This window comes from Tenrec ecaudatus, chromosome 15 (assembly GCF_050624435.1).
Source record: "Tenrec ecaudatus isolate mTenEca1 chromosome 15, mTenEca1.hap1, whole genome shotgun sequence".
NCBI classification, from domain to species: domain Eukaryota; kingdom Metazoa; phylum Chordata; class Mammalia; order Afrosoricida; family Tenrecidae; genus Tenrec; species Tenrec ecaudatus.
The window spans coordinates 13,900,146-13,906,575 of NC_134544.1; the positions used below are offsets into that span (position 1 = coordinate 13,900,146).

Sequence of the window (6,430 nt, forward strand, 5' to 3'; positions counted from 1 at the left end):
TTTATATGTGAATGAACATCCCACTGAGCTTCAGAACAGCTTCTGAATGAGGAGAAGCTTGTAGGAGGGCTGGTAGGAGGGCCCTGCCTGAGAGAAGGGGCTGGCTCTCATGGATGGGACTTTTCCCTATAGATCTTTCCCATTTCCATGGCAAATGGAAACCTCTGGTATGACCGGTCTGAGGCAATGAGACTTTCTTCATCGTCCACATTCAGGTCGTCCCATGCTCATGCCCGGCCCACACCTGTAAAAGAATGCTGGAAAGTAGATTTAAACCCAACAGCTTGCCACCGCGTCAAGTCTGCCTCAGAGCAGCCTATTGCACTGCAGAGAACCGGCCCTGTGGGCTTCTGAGACGGGAACTTGCACAGGAGAAGAGAGCCTCATCTGTCTCTCAAGGGTAACTTAATGGGACCGTTGTTCCTTAACTCAGTGGTTCTCAACCTTCCTCATGCCACGACCCTTTCCTACAGTTCCTCAAGTGGTGGTGACCCCCAACCATAACATTATTTTTGTCACCACTTCATAACTGTCATTTTGCTACTCTTATGAATCATAATGTAAATATCTGATATGCAGGATGTGTTTTCATTGCTACAAATTGAACCTAATTAAAGCATAGTGATAAATCACAAAAAACAATATGCAATTATATATTGTGAAATATTTATTTCTAAGGACAAATATGTGGGGGGAGGTCAGATGCTCACAGGCATCCTCCCTGAGGGGGATCAGTTGCCAGACTGCAGGGGGCTCCACTCCCTGCTGTTAAGGACAATGGACGCCTGCAGTCATTGATTTGGTTCCTGTAGGTGGAGTTCACACCCTACTGCTAATGGTTCCTATGGAGATCCAGAGAACAGGTCAAAGTGAAGCTGCCATCCTAAATCTAAGATCCGCCCATCTTGTCACATGTATACCTCCAATCCCTCCTCTTCCTACTGCGTGTGTGTCCCTAGACCACCCCCTCATTGCTGTATAACCTATGGTGCAATCCCTTCCTGTGATGTATGTCTTTACCTGTAATTTAGTGGGCTTGCATGTCCCAAAGGTATATAAGCCTGGGTTAGCAATACAGGCCTCACTCACTGGTCAACCCCTCACTCTCACTTGGCTCCTCCTCTCCTCTCCCACCCTCCCTCCCTTGTTCCCTTGCCCTCCTTCCCCTACCCTCCGCGTAGACCATCAAACGGGGCTGAGGTGAGCATGCTACCATGAAATGTGTCTAACTCTATTATTGCAATATCTCTATCTCTCATGCTCTCAATGATTTCAATGTAATATTTATTTCAACCATGCAATTGTGCTTACTGAACCCGTGATTAGTGGGGGAGGCCGCTAGCACCCCCAACTCATACCACACAAATAAATGAAATGTTGTCTTGAAGCATGGAGTAGCATGGGTAACAGTCTTCACGGTGCGTGCTCGTATGTGTGCGTACCTGCATGTGGGCGGACCTGTCTGGAGACTGATAGAGGAGCGATATCTTGGTTCCTAAGATCATCAGAAATATGTGTTTTCCGATGGTCTTAGGCAACCCCTGTGAAAGGGTGGGTTGATCCCCAAAGGGGTCGTGGCCCACAGATTGAGAACGCCTGCCTTAAAGTATTTGAGTTCCAAAACTGAGTCAAACAAGTGTGTTACTTGAGTTTGATTAGGTTGAGTTGAGTTGGGTTTGTTTTTTGAAAGTATCTCGCAGTGGAGTTAAAAAGATACTCCTCCTTCGTCGCCATCCAGTCAATTTCCACTCGGGGTTCCCCGTGTAACATGGAAGAAGTTTTCCATATCATTTTCTAGGCTATCATCTTAACAGAAGCAGGTGGCCAGGTCTTGGATCCAGCAGAGCTAACAGTGGTTTTGAACCCCCGACCTCTAACTTAGCAAACGGTTTGTGTCATTTTGAGCCCCAGAATCAAATTCTAAAATATTGCTTCCAACAGTTAAAAATTAGAAGGTGACTTTGCAAAAGTGTTGCAAAAGTGTAATTAAAAAATAATGGCGTTTTTCCAGCAAACTTTCTGGAGCCCTCTGTATACTGAGTCTCCATTTGTTTTTTCAGTTTCCCCATATGTAATATGGGGGAGATGATACCAAACCTACAGCATAGTTGTGAAATTTAAATAAGTATGTCAAATTGTAATGAAGCACCATTGTCTCCAGGCATGTACTGAGTGCCAACTGTCCTAGTTACTGCCCAGCTGGGATCCTCCCCACCCTGGTCATGGGTTAGAATTGCCCGGAAGGATTTTATCAAGGCTCTCTCTAAGCTTAGGCCCCAGAGATTCTGATTGAATCCATCTAGGGTGAGGCCCAGACATGCAAATATATAGATATATAGATATAGATATACCATTGCTATCGCAGATTCTGACTCAACTCATAATTCTATGCAAGCTATAAATCTTTATGGGTGTAGATAGCCTCGTCCCTCCCCCACTGTGTGGCTGGTGGCTCTGAATTAGCCATCATGCTAATTAGGAGTCTCACGCTTACCCAAGAGAACCACCAAAGTTCCCGGAAATTTCAAAAAGTCGGCACGGTTGAGAATCAGCGAATTGCCATGTTCTCAGATTGTGGTCTAGAATCCATTTCTAAGGAACCACCAAGGTTGACTGGGAAAGAAGGACGCCAGGGCCCCACTCTGGCCTGCGAATGAGTCTTTATTTCTGGAAAGACTCCTAACATCTCAAATTTAAAACACCTCCCCTAGGCAGTTATAATGCATGCTAAAATTCTCAACCAGTAGAGAGGTAGGAGTGTAAACCAAAGCTTCGTGAATCTGACTGAACAGAGAGCCCTCTGAGGCTCACTGCAGGAAGGATGATTCTTACTTACACATCCTCAGTTGGGAACCACCGTACTAGACTGCTACCCTTCCAGCTGTTTGCCCTATGGCCAAAACTCTGTACGTGGAATGAGCAGACTTCTGAAGCCATGTACTTCCCACAGTCGAGCATGAAAGCTTGTGTAGGATGTACAGCAGCCTGTTCAGTTGAGAAGGAGTGTGAGTTACTAACATTGGGATTCCTCACCTTAGCCCTCTTGCACCTCCCCCTGCTTTGAGGAGAAGCTTTCCACGAACAAAAGCACTTTATGCACCAGCCCCTAGCTTCTCCCCATCTCTGCACTGTCCAGAGAGGGGTGTGCCCAGTTAAGAGGAAAAGAGGGTCTGGATCAACCTGACAGGCCACATTGGTGTGTATAAGAAAGATATCCTAAAACAAAATACTTTTAATGGTTTTAGGCAGCTACAGAAGAAGAAAGAGGTGACAGGCTGGTGGTACCATGGTGGTTTAGTAGTAGAATTCTCACATTTCATATGGGAGATCATTCCTAAGCATTGGCTACCCATAATTATACCTCATCATCAGAGAGCACAGGACACTTGCCTGCGTTCACAAAACTCTCAGGGAAGCGTTTTGATTGGCCGAACCTGGGTCACATGTCCACTGAGAGACCAATCACTGTTGTTGACTCTGTTATCAAGTTAGAGATGTTGGAAACCAAACTGTTCCATCAGAAAGAGGACTAACCCTCAAATGTCCTTTCAGAGCCCTTGTTATGGGTTGAATTGTGTCCCCAGAAATAAGGAGGTGTTATGAATCCTAGACTCTGGACCTATGGTAGTAATCGCGTTTGTGAATGAGCCTTCTTTGCTGTGCCAATGAAGCAGGATTCATGGAGGATGGGTTTTGAGTCCATCTCTTTTGAGAAATGGAAAGAACAGATTGAGCTTCTCTCTGCAAAGAGCTTGCGCCCTGGTTTTCTAGAGTTTGCTTTCACCCCACCTCACCGTGTCACGATCCCCTCTTCCCCCTCCCACCTATCGTGATGACGGGGTCTCCGGGTTGCTTGGTGCTGCTTTTGGGGCTCACTCGTGGGACCATTGAACTAATCCTGCTGGTAGGGAAAGGGGTGGAACTGGAGAACAAGAAGATCAGAGAGTTGCACAAAGTACTAGTTAGGCCGGATCAGATGGAACTGACAGTATTGCAAAGAAGAAACCAAGATGAGCGTTGAGCGTCTGCCCTTGGTGCTGCAGCTGGGCCAAGCCCTCCAACAGCTTAACCAGTCGGTGAGCAACGAACGGAATCCTGGGGGTCGGGACTTCCTTCTGCCTCTTTGCTGATGGGCGGCTTCACGTCAGGCAAATTCTGCATCCTGAGGCTTCCGAGAAGAATGTATTATGGCCTGAATGCTTCCATTCCTTGTTTGCTCTTCGAAAATAATTCAAGAAGTGTTGCCCAGCTTCACCTGATAGTGACAAACTGGACGTTAGAGCGATGACAGAGGGTCTGAATTTTGACGAAAATTGTTCACTCTTCAGATATGGAGCCTCTCAAGTTGAAGATATGCGGAATATAATTTTAGCATGCTTTCAGGGCCGTATAATCATGGGTTCTCAGACGCAGAGAGAGTAAATTACACATGTGAAAGTGGCACTTGCAGCAGGATGGAGCTTACTGGTGATCACACCATAGTCACAGCACGACAGTCCCCCTGCTGTCGTCGGACAAAGCTATTGCAAGATTCTTCAAAGGACTCCGTATTGCCTAGGGAGGTGCTGCCCTGGCTGAATGCTCAGGGGCAGGCACTGGAGAAGCTCTGGCTGGTTTGTGAGTGAAGAACTCCGAGACCTGACCCTGCAGGGACACATGCAGCCCATGGGGACCCGGTACATTGAGGTTTAGAAAGCGACAGGCGGAGATTGTTTTGAAATTGCTGGTGGACCATCCACGGAAAATCAAGTCATTGTTCCAACGCAGGGCCTCCCTCTCATGGCCACAGCGAGGAAGTGGTGGCGTTCTTTGGATAGCATCGCCCCAAAGAACTGGGGGGTGGGAGGGTATCCTCTTTGTAACCTCCCCAGATGGGAGGCCAACAGGGGATGATGCTCTTGTCCTGCCTGCTTGTGAGCAGTGTGCACAGAATGCGTGGAGCATGCACAAGAACTGGTTGGGTAAAAGAGACATTGAACTTCAGGAGCACAGCAGCTGAAGCCCTGCAGGCGTTGAATCGATTCTCCTCAGGCCCTCTCATCCCACTTCCAAGCCCCCGCCCTCCTTATTCCAGTACTACCCCAGCAATTTATGCCTCCAAAAATGTTAGAGATTGTATATGCCTTTGAGGGTTTCCCCATGCAGCCACAAGTGAAGACATGCTGGACTTCCTGGGGGGAGTCTCCACAGATACTCGAACTCATGGGGTCCGCAGAGTATTGAATCATCAGGGCCGCCTGCCCTTCTGGAGTTGCCTTTATCCAGAAGTCTGCCGACAGAGCACTGATGGCTGCACAGAAGCATCATATTAAAACCATGAAGAACAGATATGTTGAAGGCTTTCAGTGTTCAGCTGAGGAGATGGGGATTAATGGGGGGCATTTTAAATCAACATGGCTTGTCCCCACTGCCATGTAAGTTACCATCTCCTGCATCAGTTCTTCCTACTGAAGCTGCCATGGATCAGCCCTCTGGGCTTTTGAACCCACAAGCCCTCTACCCTCCACAGCCTCCTAACCAGCAGGTACTCAGCTCTTCATGAATGACACAGCATACTATCCTGGTATGCAACCGAGGGTAGACGTGGGCACACATGTAATCAGGCCAGGACTCTTCTCAAAGAATGAGTTTGTATTTAAGGGTCCCAGTAGTTAGACCTTCCTCAGAAGGGAAGTGTTTGAAAGATGTATGGTGATCCTGATACTGTCAGACACAAGAAAACTTGTAGCAACTTCAGGGGAAGTTCATCTACCCTCAGACTGCAGTATGTTCAGCAAAAATGATTGGATGAGGGGCCTGGGGCCCTATATTTCAGTGGAGTGAAAAACTTGAGCCAATGAAGCCAAATCCTTTGGGAAGCAGCATGCAGCATGCGTAGCTCCTTGGTGATTTGGTGATTACAAAATGGGTATTGAAACTGTGAATTTGGAATGAGATGACTCCCATAACTTCCAACTAAAGTGGTATTTAGGTATTTGGAGGAAAAGAAAAAACTACTCCACTCACGTCTACCATCTTTGCAATGAACTCTGCTGTGAAAGCTCTTTTTTATTTTCATATCCCTCCTCTTTCTCTCCATCTCTTTGTCTTCTGCACAGTCGTGCCTCTTACTAAATAAGTCACTCAAGAATATGGTCTTGGAATATTTAAATCACAAATTTATGAGAAGAAAGGAAATAAAACTTTAAATCCTCAAAAAACGAAGAACAGACTGAGCAAACAACCAGTGAGGAAGCAGAAATAGGAAACAACCAATGAGGAGCGTAGGGAAAACAGATGCCACACCACATGAAGATTACCAGGGAATTCTCACAGAAGCTGAGATGACAGGACCTTCCCCTTCCAGCCAGCACCCCGGTCTCAGATTGCCACGCTCCTCAACGGTGATAAAGTAAATGTCTTCTGACTAATGTCACTCACTTGTGGCATT

General features: G+C 46.8%; 1 pseudogene; it reads left to right on the forward strand.

Annotated features, from left to right (window-relative positions):
• The first annotated feature begins 3,832 nt into the window (after window positions 1-3,832).
• Window positions 3,833-5,655, forward strand: LOC142428074 (epithelial splicing regulatory protein 1 pseudogene; annotated as a pseudogene).
• Window positions 5,656-6,430: the final 775 nt, after the last annotated feature.